Consider the following 20,294-nt stretch of genomic DNA (forward strand, 5'->3'; position numbering starts at 1 on the left):
ACAGGGGGTCTGGCACCAGTGTCAAGCCCAGGTGGACAGGGAGGGAATTTGCATTTGGAGATAAGGGATTAGGGATGAGGATCAGGAAAGGAGGATTCTCCCAAAGGGATGGATAAACGTGAAGTAATAGGAAAGGAGGTAGTTCAGTGAAGCAGTGATGGAATATGAATGGTCAGATTTGGGGGTGGCATGGGATAGACGCTGCAGTGCACCTGTCATGAGGGGTGCAAAGTGGAGCTGATGTGGAGGAAACAGTGGACAAAGGGTAAAGGTGGACGTATCTTGAAGGGCAGGAGGAGCTGGCAAGAGAACTGGCTTTGCTGGATCTCTTTACCAGGGAGTTGAGAAGCATACAGGAGTGGATACCTGCAGGACTGTCAAGGGGAGACCCGCTGTCTCCTCTGCATGGTGTCTGAGCTCCTTCTTCCAAGACCTGAAATCTCCCCTCCCTCCACCTAGCACCTCTTTCTCCCCAGAGTTTGGTAGGATGCTACTACTCTTTGTATCAGTGTGGGAGAGCTAAATTAAAGCAGCAAGCTTGGCATGCTTCAGCAATTGTTGGCCTAAATGAATGAAGCATTCCTAGTCCTATGCTTCACAGTTTCCTGATTGCTTTGCCTTTTCCTATCAAGCTATTCTGTGCTGTACAAGTTTCTTGGGTAAAGAAAACATTGTTATCAGTAAGGTTAAACTCCCAGTGTTTACAGGAAAAATGTAGCAGCTAAAAAGTGCTTAAATCTACAATCAAGTGAAAAAGCTTTTTTTTTTTCCCCCCAAGATTTCAGGAGAAAGCTGAAGTTTTCTCTTGATGACTGATTTGAGTCTCAGTATGTATGTCTAACTCTAGACCCAAGTAATTTACATAATTGATTCCCCTGTTGGTAATCCCTGAAGCTGATGATATTTACTGAATGCTTCTGGATTTATTTATCATGCATACCTAAGAGAGCATGATGGATCCATCAAATAGCTTCATTTTATACAAATCGGGAGGAAAGAATATGCTGTGCATATTTTATCACTGTAGAGGAAATGAATGTGTTGCCTGTGAGCCCCTAATGGCAGGGGCTGCAAGTTTGGTCTGTAATATTTCAATGACAGACTATATTATGAATTAGCAATAAGCACTACTAATAAATATCAATTATCGCCGGTGAACTTTGACAGTACTAGGTCTGGGTTTAGAAGATCAGTCCTCCTTTGGCATTTGCTCCATTATCAAGCACACAAAACCACAGAACATCTATTATATTTTATATATATTAAATGCAGCGGTGACTCTGAAAAAGCACGGCCCAGCAGATAGAGCAACAGACTGCTAACCAAGACACCTGGGTCCTATGTGACCACGGGGACATCAGTTCACCAAACCTCTCCTGTCTTTGCTTTGTCCCATAAACTCATGGGGACAAAGGCAGGGTGTTTGTACACAACAAGGCTCTGATCCTTGAGAGCGCCTAAAAGCCTTATCTTAATCAAATAATGAATTTTATCTACAAATGACTAGTTCTAGAAGGATCACACCAATCTTTTGCCGTTCTTTTACAACAGCCTATAGCTAGTGGATTTGTGGCCTACGTACCACATGCATACCAGTTTACCCTGACGGAGATATGATTTGTACTAGCGCTGTACCAAACAGGAGGCACATTGCAACAATATGAAAATGCTCTAGATAAGAGGTCAATTTATTACTGTCCATGTAGTAATTTTTATTACATTTTTGTCTAGCTGATTAAATCTTCAATATTTTGGGTTGGCCTTTCAATTTCAAAAATTCTACAACATGTGGATGGAAGATTTGTCTTTGCTGGGGTGTTCATGAAGGGAAAAATCTTTCTCTGCATGTTGTCCCACTGAGACTATGAAATAGCTACTTGGGATAAATGAAATTTTCAAAGTTATGTCCAATATATCCTATATAGGAGGCTATTTTGATGACCTAACTAAAACATCTAAGGCTCTAATTTCATAGGGAACTAATGTTTAAGGCTTTACACCACTGAGAAAACTACTTGAAAATCTAACCTGAAAATGCTTTTGAGGTCTGATGCTTTTCCTTTGTACTGAGAGTTGTAGCGCTCCAATTTTTCTCTGTCAAATTTGGGGATCTCAGTTTCATGCTTTCACTGCACTTTCCTTCCCCCGTTGTCTCACCTTTCTCCTTTGATCAGCAGTGTACAAACTTTACAGGACTTTAATGACAGGAGTACCGACACGTGGAAGAGAGTTCTCCTTTATCTGTGTCTTAGCCTGTTCAAAGACAACCAGTTTCTCCCAGCAAGCCAGTGTGCCTGCAGGCAGCCCATGGGTATTTCCTCTTGCCTCCATCAGCCTTTACTTTTTGCTGCATGGCTGTTTGGAGAGCTTGCGATACATTCATGAACTGTAGAATCGGATCGTTTCACTTTATTGTCAATTAAACTAAACTTTAGTAACAGCGGTATCTTTACTCTGATTATTTGAAGGTCAAGTGTCACATTGGAAAAAAACAAAGCGTTATCCGCTTTTATGTGAGTAAGATAATAGCTCGTGAAATCATCGTTCTGCTGGATCGACGGTAAAATCTCACTGACTTCAGCCGTCAGAATTTCACCATATATGTGTAGTACGGATAACGTGAGTAATGACTTGTGTAATGTCTACATACTTTGTCAGGATGGTAGACAGGCTTAACAGGGCAGCTGGCATTGGTGGTTCATTGCTCCATTAACAATGTCAGAAGCAGCAGAGAACACTTTTTCCTCTGCATCTGCAAAATCATAACTTTTGAGTCACTGCGTGGAAAGCGATCCAAGCCTTTGGTCGCTGTGCCAGGATGGAGACTCAAGAAGAGAAGGCACAGGGAAGGTCTCTAAGCACTCTTGTGTGAGTTGACTTTGGTCTGCCTTCAGCCCAGTACCATGCAGAAAACTGGTAAATTGGCTTGGTGGCGAGCAGAGCTGCAGCCCTGTCCCTCTCGGGCCCCGGCTGGCAGGGTGTCACAGTGCTGAGGTAGCTGTTACACCTTCTCTGTCACCTTCACTGACCAAAGTTTCTTTTACTTCAGCCCCCACTCTTCCCAGACCCAAAAAATTAATATCATGCAGTGGCTTCTTGCCCATGCCCTTGCTCTCCAGTAGGTGACATGTATTGCACGCAGCGAATACTGCATGGTACGCTGGGATTAACTGGGGGTTACCGGCCAGCTGGATGGTTTCTCACAGGCCACCGCTTTGGGGAACTGGGGAGAGGAGCCCTCCGCTGCCTTGCTGTGCAGCCCTCCCGCTACGAATGCCACGACAGCTACAGCAGCGCCGCTCGCCAGAGCCCTCCTGGTGAATTATTCATGCTCGGGTTGTCACTGTTAGTTTGCTTCATGGGATTAAAGAAACATCAGGTCCTGAGGCACATGGCTGATGCTTCTGGCGCTTCTGCCTGCCGGGTGGATTTTTAAGGGCTCTTAGGGCAGCTGAGGAAAGCAGATCAAGCCAGCAGCAGCAAGCCATGTGAACCTTTGAGTCGGGGACTCGAGTGGGTGGATGTGTGTGTGGGTGGAAGGCACAGCTCTCCCTTTCCCTGGGCTGCTTCTGAACCGGGTGAGAGCTCTCTACCTGGGAACCAAGTAGTGGAGGAGCAAGCTCAGTCACTTGGTGCAAGAAGGAAAGTAACTTGGTCTCTCTGTGTTATTCCTGCAAACGCAAGACGTTAAATGACATATTCCAGCACGGGGTTTGCTTCACAATTTATATTATGGAATCGCTCCATATTAGTATCATCAATGAGGCAGATATTGAATCGCACTTCAGCTTCATATTGAGCTATATTAGAATAGTATTCGTTTAAAGGAGAGAGTGCATGGATGTACCTGCTTTATTTGGTTTACCTATAAAGACAAGGAGGGCTCAAAGAAAAGTTTGGTCAATAGGTTTTAAGTGCACTTTCCATTTCTCACAAAAAATATATTTATTATATTTAGAAAAATAAGTTAGAATTATAAAATAATTACAAAGAATAATTAGTTCTATTTTAGTTTTTTTAAAAGATGTAACAGACTTTTGGTTTTGTTTTCTGATTTTTTTTCATTCTCAACCTGTTTTTATTCCTCGCCTCTTTCTTATGTGCAAATGAAATAAAAGAATAACTAATATGAAAATTAAAATAATTTTCTTTGAGAGATGTTGAAAAACTAAAATAAAACAAAAAAACCCTATTTAAAATAGAATTAAGTTAGTATATCCATAATATTGCAGCCTTTAGAATAGTATCAGTACTTTCAGAAAGGGGAAGTAAATTTTTTTCCATCGGCTCTTTCACCATTTATCTTCCTGTGTAGGCATCTGCAGAGGTTAGAATTATTCAGCACACCTCAACACGCTTTCTGACCCAAACCCTGGAAGGTATTTCTAGAAAGGCTGACTTCCAGCCTCCAGGAGCTGTTGAAACATTCTCCGGTATGCTACGTGCACCAACTGAATGAGAATTGCCTTTGGAAAATTAGGAAAAAGGAATTCATGCATTTGAAAATCTACTTAGATGATGCCATCATTATTTGCAAGCTGCACAGCTATTCTGATGTTATTCGCATGAAAACATGTCAATCAAATATCACCTGAATTTAAAAAACTGTTATTATTGCTCTGAGTTACTCTTATGTTTTCCTGTCAATGTTGTCATAAGGATGAGAGCAAACTAATGTGAGTGTAAAAGCGGTGCCGTGAGTACCCGTGAGTGCTTCTCCCGTGAGGAGAGGTAACGAGGACTCTATCAAATACTGAGACTGCCTTGACAAGAGCTCCGATGTCACAACTGATGGCGACGTCCTCTCCTTTCCCAGGCTTGCCACGAGGATGTGGCGTGGTCCCTCAGAAAAGCAGAGCTGCCTTGTGAATTGATGTAGCAACCTGAGCTCAGGTAGGGCTGCATTTCCGAGTCATCGCTGGCAGAGGTCCGGCACGGGTTTACGGCTAACGGGGATGGCTTTGTCTTCATGACTGTTTAAGGCACAAGCCGTGCCTTTCTTTGTCTTTGCTCATTAACTTTAGAGACTCGTGATCACCTCGGGTAATTTGCAGTAGGAGTGCCAGAGGTCTCCAACAAATCCCAAGGCACTTCGTCTTAGCTGCATCTACATATATGTGGGTGGAAAACTTTGCCCTGAGAAGGTTGTGCTTGTGCAGGTGACTTCAAAAGTGCCTGACAAGATTTAGAGACCCATGTCCAACAGAGAAGGCAATGCAGCTGGAAAGGCGCTCATTCAGGGAAAGTAATTAAGCTTAGGAGTGGCCTCTAGAGCACTGCTCATAAGGCCACCTAAGATGTGACGGTCACTCTGGGATTTAAACTGTCATGGGAAAAACATTGGATATTTGAAATGCAGGGAATATATTTTAGAGGAAGAAGAAAGACGGTCACTAATTAAAAGACCCAAAATATTCTTGAGTGTCTGAAGACGGGTAAAACAAATTCATTCCCAATGTTTGTGCAGGAAAGGCAGGACTGAATTTGCTAGGTACTACATTTTATATTGGTCCTGTGTTCTGATAACCAGGTGATATCTGTCACATCCACGCTATTCTAGACAGAATTTGGTCTCTTTACCCTGTAGTTCTTCAAAATGTCAGAGCAGAAATCACTTTTGTCACACTTGCTCTTTTTAGACATGCAGTATTTCAATTTCCTCTTGTTTTAAACCGGGCTGGCTCCTTCTCACTCAGCAAAGACGAAAATAGAGGCTTGCAACAGAAGGCTTTTAAAACGATACGTAGATGTCAGTGCCTGTTTCTATATAAAAAGTCACACATGAGCACGCACTCTCATAAATTTCCATTTTGCAATTAGCTAGGTATTTTATTTTTTATAATTGCTTCTAGTATAGCAATTTTACGTGGATATTCATACCTATTCACTTCTTTGCATGAAATGTCCATTATTAAAACTGTTACCTTGTGATTGAAATAAATTATTTTTGCATCTTGTTTTTGTATTGAGCAGAGTACCATTTCTGCTCTGTCTAATAACTTCTGCAGGGGAGGAGGTTATTATACGTACGGGGGATGATCTAACCAAATACGTCTGCTTTATTAACGAAGGATATTTGGATCTTTGCCCCAGGCTGGGCAGAAGAGTTTCGGTCCAAAAATATTTTTAATTTACATGATCATATGTATTTTTTACACAGCTTTCTCTTGCTTTGCCTCCCTTACTGTGCTGGAATTGTGGACTTTAGAGTTCAACTAATTGTGTATCACCTACTAATTCTCCACCTGATTGCTTAACTATTTTAAATAGACTGGAAAGCGTATTAATGGCATTCCAGCTCAGGGAAGGTAACATTAAATTCATAGATCTTTAAGAGACTAAAAGACTCATTGCAAAGCAGTCTATTAAAGGCTTAAGCTATTTCCCTGTAACAACTCTTCTGGGTTTGTGATTCCTTTGGATTTGTGATATATTGGTAAGGCTTTTATAAGGCTTCTTTTCACTGGAAGCTTTTCTACAAGTCCATTAACTTTAAGGACTTTGAAATTCCGATTTTAATTATTGCTTTAACTGGCTTACAACGGTAATGAAGGAATTATGCAATCCCCTCGATAAGCCCAGGCAGCCTTTTTAAAGTACATGTTATTTTCAGGCCCGTAGTTTGGGAAGCACTATTAATGAGGTACGGCATGCCCTTGCTATCAGTTCAGCCCTTTCATCTTAGTGTTATTAGCTTAAAAGTTTTTAGTTAGAACCTGTGAATCTAAGTCAACATTTTACAATCAAAATGGAGGGCAAAAAGGAGATGAATACTAAACATACTTGGTTTGTGTTAATTCAAAACAATCCTTTGACCACTGACCGCAACCAGCAGGTTCTTAGACTGTGTCATGAGAAACTACCACAACTGTAGCTGTACTGGCATTTTCTTTGTAATTAAGAGATATGGAGCACCAGCCCCTGTTTGAAAAAATTCTTGCCGCCTTGTATCAAATTTTTAAGGTCATGATAAACGGGAAGAGCTGCTTCTATGATCCTTTTATTGACACCAAACGGGACCTTATCTGAGATATCCCATCTGTCGTTTCACTGCTTGCTTTCTACAGCTGGGAGCAAACACAACACTCATTGTATTGCAAAGTATGTGCGGTGGCTTTCCTCGGACCTAGAGCAGAGCATGTTCCAGAAAAAATACAAACGCAAAACTAATTGGTGAGTGGGTTTGTTCCCGTAGCTGATATATGCAGGTGCTGCAGCCCGCCTGGAGCAGCAGATGTATCTGACCTACAAGAGCTCACAGAGGTACCGGAGTCAAAAGGTCAGAATGCTCTGCAGGACTGTAAATGAATTTAAGCAAAATGAAAATGCAAGGCAATAAATGTGCTAATAGCATACCAAGTTGGACAGGAATACTGCTGAAGAATTAAGCAAAATCCTTTTGCATTTCTGTTGGGCAAACACATACTGCAACGTGTGTGGATGCACGGATCAGAAAGCTACGGGTCAAGCATTAGTTTAACTTGCCTGCAGATTAGTGTCTGCTAAGAAATAGGGTAACTGTATGACACTAATTTCTTTAATTTCATCTTGCTTAATTCCATTTAGCTTATAAAATATCATTTATGTGTATAGTCAATAAAAGATACTGCTATTTATTGATTAATAATATCTCAGACTGTTTAAAAGACCACCTCTTCAAAATGCATAATGATGAAGGAAGCTTTCGGTGTATTAGCATTTTTTGGAAGGACTACTGTTTTTCTCAGGAAATAATGAATGGCTTTATGAAGGGCTTGGCTTTCAACCTTTTTTTTTTTTTTTTTTTTTTTTTTTTGCCCCCCCCCCTCTAATTCTTATCATGACCCAAAGACTGAGGATGACTGAGCCATCCAAACTGCCTTTGTAGGTTAGGTCTCAGCCATGAAAATGAAAGATGGTCTGAATCCTCTCTTGGTGACATCAGTGGCAAAGCATTCATATATTTAATAAGATCGTGTTTTCCTGCTAGTCCTGAAGTGACGTAGGCTTACAGAAGGGATGAATGAGAGCAAGGCAATAAGACAAATACAAAAACTGGTTAACTTTGCTTTAGGTTAACATTACCAGACAAGAAGAAACAGGAGTTAAATTTCCAAGAGAGACCTCAGTAAGTGACTGATTTCAAAACTAGAGCCATTTTGGAAATTCGCACCAAAATGCGGGGCATAATATCCATCTACCTCTTTTGAGTGTAAGTCTCACATTAAAAAAGAACCAGTTCTGTAACAGAGTATGCACAGCCAAAACGACGTACTGCCACTCTTCTCCTACAAACATGGGGAAAATCCCCCAGGATTAGCCTTCCTTTCATTAAGTAGCTTAACCAGAAGAGTACTGAGGTCTGGTTTTGATATGGAGTTTAATATTTTTCCAAGATACCTGGGTGCCACTGCAGCCTGTGTTCAATAGGTTGACAATGTCCTTCATGTCTCCACTAGTGTAGAGCACATGGATAAAACTCTAAAAAAGTCATAGCCTTTCAGGCAACTATAACTCTGCCTTGTCATCTCCTGTAATTTTTCTTTTAATGCAGTAAATGTTTAAAATAAACCCAAACAATGAAATAGCAAGTATTGGCTGCTTTCTCCTGTGTTCTTATCAGTCAGAGTACTCTGTGTGGGTTACTGATAATGAAAGAAAAGTTATGTAAATCTCATGCAGAGAGACAGAGCCAAACTGGCATCCAAGATCAGCAAGCCACCGATGGAACAATTTGGAAAACTACCCAGTTCACAGTAATACTGTGCAATTATTAGCTGTAAACAAATGGGGACAGCTTCAGTTTATTTTTACCAAGGACTTCTCATGACTACTCTCAAGTCAGTTCCTTCCCACAGTGGAAAAAGTGAATTTAGTCCACATTCATATAGATTATTTCCATGTCTACTAGCTAATCCATTTGTCTTTTAAAACACTCTTCTGATAAAGGTTCAGAGCAACCACAAGAAAAGAAAAAAGCAACCACATAAGAAGATTTAAGATCTGTGGAGGGAGCAAGTAAGGACAGAGACCCTGAAGTGATCTGTTATAGCCTTTATATCATAATATTCTAGAACCTCTTTGACTTTTCTTATATTAAATTTCACCTGATAGTTGAGAGGCTAGCTACAAAATCTAATTATAAGGCAGAAAAGAAGAAAGTGATGAAGTTTTGTCTATGTCCTTAATCGCTATTTGATTTTTATCAACGCTAGGCATAATAAACATCACCTGCAATTATTTCCCATGCAGAAAGATTACTTTCTTTTGTCATGAATACCTGTCATCCAGACCCAGGAGCCCTGGACTGTTATTACTCAGGGCTCGAGGAACACCTGCGTTTTCTTGGCAAGCTCTGGAAATGATAATGCTTTAGCAGTATTCATATAAGAATTTCCGCTGCATTCATGAGTATCTCATTGATCTGGTAGCTATAAAGAAAGAAAAATTAAAGGAGTTGCTGACTGATTTCTTTTCACAGTGCTGAGGATCTTCCACTCTTCATCACAAGTTTTAGATGGATTACATTGTCACAGAAAGTCCCCACTTTTGTTATTCGTGGGAAAGCTGAACCCCCCCCAAGGATTTGGACAGAAAGCTCAAAATGTGTTTTCACTTTCCTGACAATGGTATTGTCTCTTATGTAAAAGAAAGAAATCTAATTATTGCTAAAAAAAAGATTTATTCTCTTTTCATTTTAAGTAGGTATAATTCAATTAGCTTAAAGGAGTTGTTCATCCTCTACCTCTGGACCCTGGGAGGTGAGGAAGCACTGCAGCCAGGGGTTTCTCCACATCTGGAGACACAGGCAGTATCCCTGCAGCCCTACGGCTAGAAGATGCTGAAGCTTTTTTTCCTCTCCTAGGTACATTTTCTTTAAACTGAAACAATGTCTTCAAAAATGGTTCTAAATGCAGAGAAACTGAGGTTGTCTTAATACATATCCTCTGCAATATTTCCTCACTTGCAAGCAGCGTTGCTGTTTTGGATTTCCAGCTATCATAATTTCTCCCCTCTGTACACAGGCTTCTCCCTCTTTTTGATACCAGCTATGTAAGGTCACAGTGGATTTTGAATTTATTTTCTTCCAACCTTTCTTGCAAGTTAGTGGAGGGAAGCAACCAAAACTTGAAACTCTGATACTTTCCTTATTTTTTTCTCAGTAGACCTTTTTAACACCTGACAGTCTGTCTTTTCTTTGCTGTTAAGGGAAGGAAAGAGCATTACAATGAGTTATATTGGAGAACACGTGCAGAGAATAAAAAATTCAACCCAATTAGTATAAACTGCATGCCTGCTCCGCAGGAAAACCTCTAACATACATTGGCAGGGCAGAGATTCAAGCGTCAGTGACCCCTTTCAGATAAAACATCTTTCGAAACAGCATTTCAGGTCTAGCTACTGAATTGCATGCGAAGTCTCTTAGACAAGAGGATGTCTGCATTGAGTCTTGCCTGCACTTTCTCAGCAAGGTATTTTGTCTGAAGGGCCTGGAGTAAGAGCCACCTTGCTGGCCGTGCTCACACTCTGAAGAACCTGGCAGTGGTGATCAACGCACGGTGATGTTTGGAAACACCTCGGAAGGAGTCAGACAGGACAGCTCAGGTGCTCCATAAAAGTGGCACGTGTGGACACACGCTGTCTGGCTTTCAAGGCAGCTTTGGCCAGAAGCGGTACTGATGCTGAACGTTTGAGGTGAAAGAGGAATGTGTGCTTTAGGATGTATGAGTAAGCCTGTCCTCTGGCTCCTGGCACTGAAGGACCTACTATCAAGACCAGCTAAAGCCCTCAATTATGGTTTCAAGGAGACCATTATAACAGTGAAAATCCCTCAAATATTATTGTTCCAGCTGTGCCCTCTTCTTCTGTTCATGACCCTAACATGTCCTCCTTGCTCAGTGGAGGTCAACAGATGCCTGCCAAAGCAGACTTTGGGGCTGCCAAAAGAGAAAAGGACCTGTCCTGGGAGCTGGATACAGCGTGCACTGCGGGAAGGCCTGTTTTTTATATACAACATGCATTTTAGTTCTCTTAATCCACGTGTCAGGCCAGGAGATCATGTTTAGTAATACCTGTCTGCTTAGCAGATAGGGAATTAAGCTACTGGTTTAAATTCTGTTTAATAATTTAAGAACTGTGAGAGGAAAAGTGAGCGTGTTTGAGTGTCAGGTATGCAAACCACTGTATTGGAATATGTACAATGACTGTATGGTTGCCTTTGGCCTGGGGAGGTCTTGCCATGGCTGAGGGCACCTTGACAATGCTCTGGGTGAAACTCCCGTGCCCACGCTGTCACAGCAGGGCAGTCCAAGAGCAAAGAGGGTGCCTGAAGCCATCCTGGATGTCACAGCTTGCAGTCTGCTGCCACGTTACAGGCATTCAGCCTACCTCCTTAGTTGCATCTAATATAAATCAGTCAGAGAGTATGGTACCAATCTCTATTCACATCAGCGTGAATTATTTCCCTATACATTACTCGGAGATGGCAAAGTGATTGAAGGGGCAGAAAATCTGAATCTTTGACTCCAGAAGGCTGGAAAATTTCTGCTCATGAATTTCATGTGGTCTCTGGCATGATTTCCAGAAGGAAATCTCATAAGAATTTGCCCATCTTAGGGGCAAGTAAAAACTGCCTTAAAAAGACTTGATGGGCTATTGCAACTGGAGGACATGATAAAGCAATGTTGAAGCACACTCGGGTGCATCATCAACAAACAGCTTGCTTGGTCTAATAAACTGAAAGGGTAATTCTAGAGGCAACCCATCTTCCTTAACAGCAGGGACATCCAAGCCATGTATTCCCAGGGTTCCCAAAGCAGGATAAAAGCTCATATTTATCCACTGAGTCATGAATGAGCTAAAATCAATATTTTTATTTTAAAGTATGGTTTGGGAAATTTTCTTTATAAGCCTCACAGGATGAGCACTGCACTGCTAAATCTCAGCTTTAAAATAATTTTTCCTGACAAGACATGCATCACTGAAAATATGGGTCTGTAATGAAAGTGATGGCACAAGTTTATAGCACTGCAAACACAAACATGCAATGACAGTATCTCAGAGTGATGCTCTGATTTTTACATGTATGTTCTTCAAAAGTGATTTTGCCTCAGTGAGAACCCGTGAGGGTTTAACCCACAACAAATTTGAGCAAAGGGTTTTTGTGGTTTTCCAGCATTAAATAAAATGGTCTAACCTGCGGTGGCAAAGGAGATGTAGCGGTGTGTAAACCGTCCTCCTGGAGATACTCCGGTGTGGATGGTGTCCCTGGCTCTAGCAGCAAGCATTTACTACCTCTTCCTCTGTCAGACCATACAGGCGTAGGGGCTGCGGTCGGTGCAGCCCTGTCCTGCTACCGGCCCAGGAAGGACTGGGGGCTCATTGCAGCCTCAGCTTGCTCTCCGTTATCCACAGAGATCCCACAGTAAGGAAGGCAGAAAAATAGCCTCTCTCCTCCATTCCTGAGCTGATAACAAGAAAACTGGATTATTAATCTTGTTCATTCTTCTTATACTCCTCTCTTTCCTGATAGAAATATAGCTATTTCTTTCCTGAGCGTGATAATACCCCCTGCTTCGGTAATCTTTCTTGGCAAATTACTATAGATAGATAGATAGACAGAGATACACAGAGAGATACAGATAATATCCATGAATATTCCAGGATATTACCTTTATCCACGAAAGGATAAGATTACTTGCTATGCAACTTTATTAAGCACTATGTTAGATGACTTTCACCATAGAAAGCTGTATTAAAACGTGGGTGAAAAAAGCGCAAGGCCCGCAATAAAAATTCTAAGAGGTGATAAATTATCCAAACTGAACTTTAAGTCTTCTAAGAGATTCTGGTAACAAAGTGCTATGTCTCATTTCCTCAATTTTTTTATTGCCCCATTGCAAGATGCTATACTTTGCACGTAGAAAGCCAAGGAGGCATTTTCTGATAATCTGATTTTCAGAATAACATAGAATATATCATTTCAGTAACTCCTAAATAAGATGTATCATATTAGCTCCAAGACAAGTTAAGAGAAGGATTTTACCTATATGTATATTAAAGGAGCACCAATTCTGAGGAGGACTGTGTTTATGTGAGCCCCTGTAGATATAGGTGGGTATGGGCTTTGAAAGTGGGAACTGGGAATTGGGACATATCTTACAAAAACAATGATCTGCTCAGACTTCCAGCCATGCTAGCAAAATATGTTCTAGCTACATACTTGGATCACTTGGGATCTCTCCTGACTGCAACCAGGCTCTGCAGCTGCAGAAATAGCCCTATTTATCTGCTGCTGTCTCTACCAAGGATAGATGCTTTAAAATATAGCCCTCATCATTAAGTGCTCCTTCAGTGATTTACTGAACGTATGTTGAAAGGGTTTGGGTGGGGTTTTTTTAGCAAGAACAGTATCTTTATTTTGTTTTCTCCAAAGCTAGTCTTTCCAAGTTTGCTGAGTCTGTTAGCCCCAAGCATTGTTTCCAGATGAGTGTGACAGCATTACTTGTTTCTTCAACACGGCAAGATAAAAGGGACAAACAGAATGTGGTGTTTTCTAATAGGATCTGAAAACCTACAGTTTCTGGGTTAGGGTTGGGGTTTTTTCAAAGAAAAATCTCATAGGTGAGAAAGACATGACAAGAAAAAAGGCTCTCAACTAATACGCTGAAGAAACTGTTGAGGAACAGTTAATCCCCCCAAAAGATATTTCTTGAGCAATTCTGGCAAGATTAGATAGAAAAGACTATTACTTATGTGTCTTGCTGTTATTTGCAGCATGGGTAGGAGGTGTCCAAGACACAAGTCTATTGGGGTTTTGATATTTTAGGTCATTCTTTCTTCCACAATCGGCATTATTTCTCATTCATGTCACTTCTATTCTCTTTTCATTATTCGCTTTAGACTTCCATCCCTATGGCATACAGTATTTAAGGCCTGATCCTAAGCTTGCTGAAGTTAGTGGAAAGACTTGTGGAAAGACTAGTGGAAATACTCTGAAAGCTTTTAATTAACCCATGTTAAGCTTTTCACCAAATAGAGAAAAGCTTCCCAAAGAGGGAAAAATAATTGGTTTTAGTTGCCTTCCTGTATTACTTCAGAAAGGCTGCTCCCAAACTGGCAGACCGTGCACCAAGTCATGAAACTATAGGTACGGCCATTAGGTATATTTATATAAAAAAATGTGAAAAAGTAAACACAACAGTTCGTTCACAACCAGTCGATCTTTCATGAAAAAAAAAAGGCTGGAAAGCTATGACTGATGCTAACCACAAAAGAGATGTTTGCATTTCGGATTTATGTCATTGTGTGATGCTGTCTTTTATGCACTGACATTATATAGTATATGATCTGTTGGATCAGCATGATCACTGTATTTATGCTTCTTGCTAAAGACAAAGTAAAACAGGTCTGGACAGAGCTGACAATCCAACAGAACACCAACGATCTCAAGGGTGAGCGTCTCGTGACCTTTACTAATATGAGGCACCACAGGGCTCCAAGGTATGTATGATCCTAGCCATCCTAAAGTAGATAAACTAGCACATGGAGTAATCAAGTCTGCATGGAACTGCAAAGATGTTTTGTTACTGTCTATGATGTGATTGACCAGGAACTAGCTAACTATAGCAGATAAAACTAATCTGCTTGAAAGGGAAATGAGGTAGAAGCCATACAAAAAATCTGCTTACGGGTGTAGGCATGGGTCTCCACGGAGTTGTAAAAGCCCAGAACATGAACAGGTTGTCACACTTTCCAGAGCCATGGAGACATTTCTCTGCACTGGACTACTGCACCACTATTGTCTCTTGATGGGATTGAAGGGAAAGATGAGTGACAACCAGCCCCTGTGCCTGATCTGAAGTCTTCACCAACTTCCAACCCATCTGTCTCAGCAAAGTGTATGCCAGCCTAAAGGGTTTTATTCAACCAATTTTTACTTTACTTATTGATAATTGAAAATCTTCAACATCTGTCTGTGAAGATCCCTCCATCTTTTTGTTTTCCAGGGGAAAATTATGAGTACGTGTCTCAGTTCACATCTCTTGGGCCCTTGCAATCTACAGTGTATGTTGTACAAGCTCAAAATAAATTGTGTCCCATTATTACGCTCTACCCCGTACAAAGTGTAATTAAAGCACCCTGACCACCGGATCGTCAAAACCCTTTGAGATTAATCTTAATCTTTCCTGCCTTTTTTAAACCACGTTAGGCCGCAATAAGACAAGGCTAGCCTGATTGCAGAAGTCCCAATGACCTCAAATAGTAGGACATGATGGTTTCTTTCTGGCATAACTTTGCTACCCAAATAACCAATCATCACTATGTGGTTGTTCAGCTGGGGATGATCTTTGTTTTGAATCTGTAGTGGTGGAAAAATTCATGCCTCTGGAGCTGGGACAACCAACCAGTCATCAACCATGTCCCTCAAAAAGAGAGCAAAAAAGAAACCCCATAAGATGCTCTACTTCTTAGTTGAGTAAATGTATTCAGGAATATGAAAGTAAAGGCCAATCAAAATTTGAAGGCTAGGCTGAGACCCCTTTTAAGAGTTTGACGTCTTATTTCCTATCCTATAAATGCCCAAAGGAAAGCACATTATTCCTGTCCTCTGTGAAATATGGCTTACCACATTTCAGAAATGAAGTAGTTGTGTGCTCGTGCTTCTAGTTTATTTATTGCCCCAACAGCCTGAATTATATAGAGTCATGGATTTCTGTAGTACTCTAATTCTTTAAAAATTGGTTTCTGTTCATAAACATGAACAACCTTCCTAAACAGCAATTATTCCTTTAACAGAAAGAGTTTTATATTTGTGTGGCCCTTTTTGTTCTAGTCGTGATTTTAAGTGCAATATGAAGACTGTACTAGATAAGATATGTTACAAGCTTTAATTTCATTAGTTTAATTATAAATAGGTATTTTATTCAGCTTATCTGAAATTTATCAGCCTCAAGATACTCTGTAGCCAGGGTAATCATTCAATATTTAATAAACTGCGTAGGCATAGACTGCCATTAGAATTCAGTAAGAGTGGTATTTCAAAGAGCATTTTGGATAAGGGTTGATACACACGCAAGTGGTTTGTGCAATACAGACGTGCAAGGGAAGTTTTCCAGTTCTGTAGAATAAAACAGGATTACAAAGGCATGGAAAATGGTTCAAAATGGGGTAGAAGTCCTTAACGTCACGTCCCGTTTAATATGGGCTTAGCAGGCAGACTGGTTTAAAAACCACTAGTTCTTCTCTTATCAACAGCGCAAAGCAACGCACCTCCTTCCTGTGACTCTACCCTTTCCTTGTGGCTGCCATAACTTGCTTGGGAGAGTAACATTACAAAACTGAGTTTTAATATGATTTATTTACTGGACCTGAAGAGGAGTAACCACGGCGAAATCAGCTTGGTATGTGTGAATCATCATGAGTCCAGGGAAACAGCATTCAGACGTTGTGGGCATCTTGTGTGAAACCAGACTGCAATGCAGAGTTTTGATTTAGTTTAATGAATCCACATTAAACACTTTGACTTCGGCACATCCAAACCTTTTGCTTCCATTTAAAAAGTTAAAACCAAATGTTTTGCCATATCCATGCTTTTTTAAACTTTCCATTCTGCAAATCACTCGGCTTGCTGACTTTTCAGCCCAGCTTAGGAAGAAAAACATCAGGCTTTTCCATGGAGAGGAAAAAGAGCTGGGAAAAAAATGCTTATGCTAAACCTAATTGGCAGTAGGGAATAATATCGGATTTCTGAAAAAATGTTTATGTATGGCAACCCGTGCTGCTTAACTCGCAGGCAGGCTGAAAAATGCAGCTGGATTAACCGTGTCCCAAACTCCTGGCTTTCCTGAAGAAAGTGGCACCAGCCGACACGAGTGCCAGATCAGCAGTGGGGAGGTGACTCCAGAGCCTCGAGAAGGAGCAGGGGATCCAGGTCATTCCCAGTTCTGCGACATTTCTGCTGAATAACCAGAGCAAGAAGCTTTCAGTGCCCCCAGCTGCAGCTTCCCCCCCAGCAGCTGAGGAGCATGCATGCCCCTTACATAAAGGATTCTGCTATTTAAAGAGTGTTCAAATGTATAGGTACGAATTCTCTATGCGAGCAATGCACCGTTGCATCTTCCTACTTGTTCGGTTAATGAGAGGATTTCTAATGGCAGCATCTCTGTGGTCTGTCAAACCTCACTGAGGTCCTATTCCATATGGAAAAAGCAGTCAAATGTATTGAATCCAATTAAGTCCACATTTAAAATTAGAATGAGAAATAATTGACAGTGAAAGTATGGGAAATTTTTCACACAGAAAAGAAGTGATGAGTTTTGCTTTCCCATAAACTTGCTAAAAGCTTAAATATCACCGTGCTCTAGGAGAGTTTGGGTAAAATGTTATGTTTGATTCTGAAAAACCAACATGAAAATGGTATTTGGAAACGGAAATGTTTTTGTTTTCACAACGAAACCCTCAGCAAACATGATCCTCTCTCCCCCTCAGATTTGTGTGACAAGTTTCACTGGCTCAAATAAAATGTGTTTATTTCCAGAGAACCCTTTCAAGAAAATTATTTTGAAATGAGTTGACTTTGGTTGTTATCCTACACTTTTTCACATTTTATTAACTTGACTCTTAACAGATGGCGTTTAATGAATAATTACACAGTAATGAAAAAAATATTTTGCATTTAAAGAAAGCTTTATGCAGATTTACTAATCAATTTAGACACTGTATCTCATTTGTTTATAGTACATCTCCCAATTGGAGTGTAATTATCTAACTTCGTATCTATATCTAACTGTTCAAATTAAAGGAAATAAAACAGAGTTGAAGCAACTAATTGTCAGCGTTACCCACCAATTTGTATTGAAGGATGAATCAATACAGAAGAGTATGTGAGCTTAAAATATTCTAGGCTTTTACAGATACCGAAAAATAATATTCATGAGTGCTTCCCTCTTCTGTGGATACTCCGTTACATAGTACTATAATCTACACCATCCACTAAATATCTGTTGAAATGTGCAATTATATCTGAAGTATCACAGTTATTTTTCACTGCAATAAAATAGTGGATGGAAGAAAAAAAGAGACTTTCAGCGTACTGTAAGGCATGATGCACCTTACTGTACAGCACCGTGAACTTACTAAGATGATGAGCCTGGTCCAGCTGCCCCTCGAGCCTATGGAAAACGCCCCACTGATCACTTTGAGCTTGATCCGGACCCTGATGGGCATTGGTTTAAACCTGATGTTCAGCATTCAGATTTTCCCAAATTTGGGAAGAAAGTTTTCCAACACCTGGTGGATGTCTTTGCACTCACACGAGCACCAACCCCCCCAGTTTCCCCATCCCTCGAGAACCTCTCAGTCCTTTCCTAACTCTTCCTCCCTTTCCCTTGTTTGGGTCTCCATCACGCTTTTGCACATTCCTCATGCCCATACACATTTTTATTCACGTTTGAGCTTTCAACTTGTAAAGCAGAACTAGCAAATCCTGGCAATATTGTATTTGTCACAGAGCTCACCACTAAGCAGAGTCACAAATTAGGTGTCCTTGCTCCGCCGTTGCGTGCTGCAAAAGCCACAGCAAGAATCAGCAATGGCGTGAGTAGCTGCAAGCGAAGCTGATTTTGTGGGGCTGTGAGGCATGATCGGATTTCACAGTCCTTGCGTGTTTTTATGTCTCTCAACTTCTGTCACTGAAGATTTTCCATTCTTCTCAGCTTTTTCCTTTCACTTGAAATGAGCTCCTATAAAGAACACTGTCCTGTTTGGATTTAGAAAGAAAGCCTTTTACTTAAAAAGGAAAAAAATTCAAAAGGAATGCAAAAACACTCAACCAGCACCCTGGGGCACTGCCTGGTGTAATTTATTTTTTTCTTTATTTTGCCTATCTATCTGCTCTCTGCTATGTCTATCTTGGCTTCCATATTCTGAAAGACTATTATGTTAAAGCTTTTACATCCAGTGTAACTCATCTTAAACACCCATAGGGTTTGTTGTTCTGTGTATACTCTCCAGGTACTTTTCAGCTCTAGAAGCAAATTGCAGAAAAATTTAGGACTAATATCTAGGTCATTTCAGCAAGTACATGAAAATTTTAGGCAAAATAAGTGAAATTACAGATCAATTCTCAGCTAGTCCCTTATTTCTTCTAACTCTTGAGATGGGTTAGAAGGACTGAAGGTTCTTATCTCTTCTGGTTTTTTAAAACAACTGTTGTAGCTGATCTGAAAAACTGTTAGAATAAATATTTCAAGCATGTTTGGTTTTTTGATTTATAGCAAAAATAACAAAGAAAAAGAACTTGCATTGTTGCTGTTCTAAAATGTGTCGCTGATATTCTACATGATATCAAAGAGCACTTTTAAAAGGTCATTTAGCACATCAGATAAATTTAACTGGATGAATGTCTATACCAAGAAATCTGGACAACCCCAACACCGTGTTCTAAATAGCAGTAACCTCTCGCTCCCTGGTTATAAAATGAATTTAAATAAAATTCAGTGAAAGATTGAATTTGCTTCCTGTGATCTGCTATACTTGAAAACTACCTTATCTTCCATATTATTTTTTTTTTTACTGTCCCCTAAAATGTGCTAAGGAATAAATAGAAAGCTTAAAGATAAGGAGGGTAAAGATCCTGGTGTAACATCAGATGGCATGTAGCAACTGGGTACAGATATGAAAATATAGTGTATGTCTGGAATGACAATAACAGTCAACCTAATATATTACTACAAATACAAATATGCAGATTAAATAAGCCACGACTGTGATATTTCCCAAAGGCTCCAGGGATGCAGTACTACCCAGTAAACCCAGAATTGTCTCAGAACATGAGTTCAGCAGAAATCAAAAACTGCTCTCCCTGGAAAAGATCAAGAGATGTGCCCAGGCAGCGCACCAGCCACCGGGCATGGACTTCACCGATTAATCACAGACTCAGGGAGGTATCGCTGCACCGAGCCAAGTGGAGCCAAAGCTACGTGACGCCCTGGCAGGAGTGTCCCCGAAGGTAAGCATCAGATTGCCCAAACTGCAGGATTTGGTGCTGTTGGGCTCCTGGAGATGTGCGGGGATTTTCAGGTGGTAACTAGCTTGTGCAGAAGGCATTGTAAAGGCATTGGTTTGCTGAACCTGCTGCTCTGTGGAGGCACTGGGCTTGCTGCTCATGGGACGGGAGAGCTGCTGCGTGTCAGCTCCCCCTCATGCTCTTCTTTCCCACGTGGAAGGATGCTCTTGGATGCATCCTTCCACTCTCAGAAGAGCAAAAGCCTCTTTTTGGTCTCAGTTACTGCAGTGTAAAATATGAAAACCTC

This window comes from Mycteria americana, chromosome 6, assembly GCF_035582795.1.
Source record: "Mycteria americana isolate JAX WOST 10 ecotype Jacksonville Zoo and Gardens chromosome 6, USCA_MyAme_1.0, whole genome shotgun sequence".
Lineage (NCBI taxonomy): Eukaryota > Metazoa > Chordata > Aves > Ciconiiformes > Ciconiidae > Mycteria > Mycteria americana.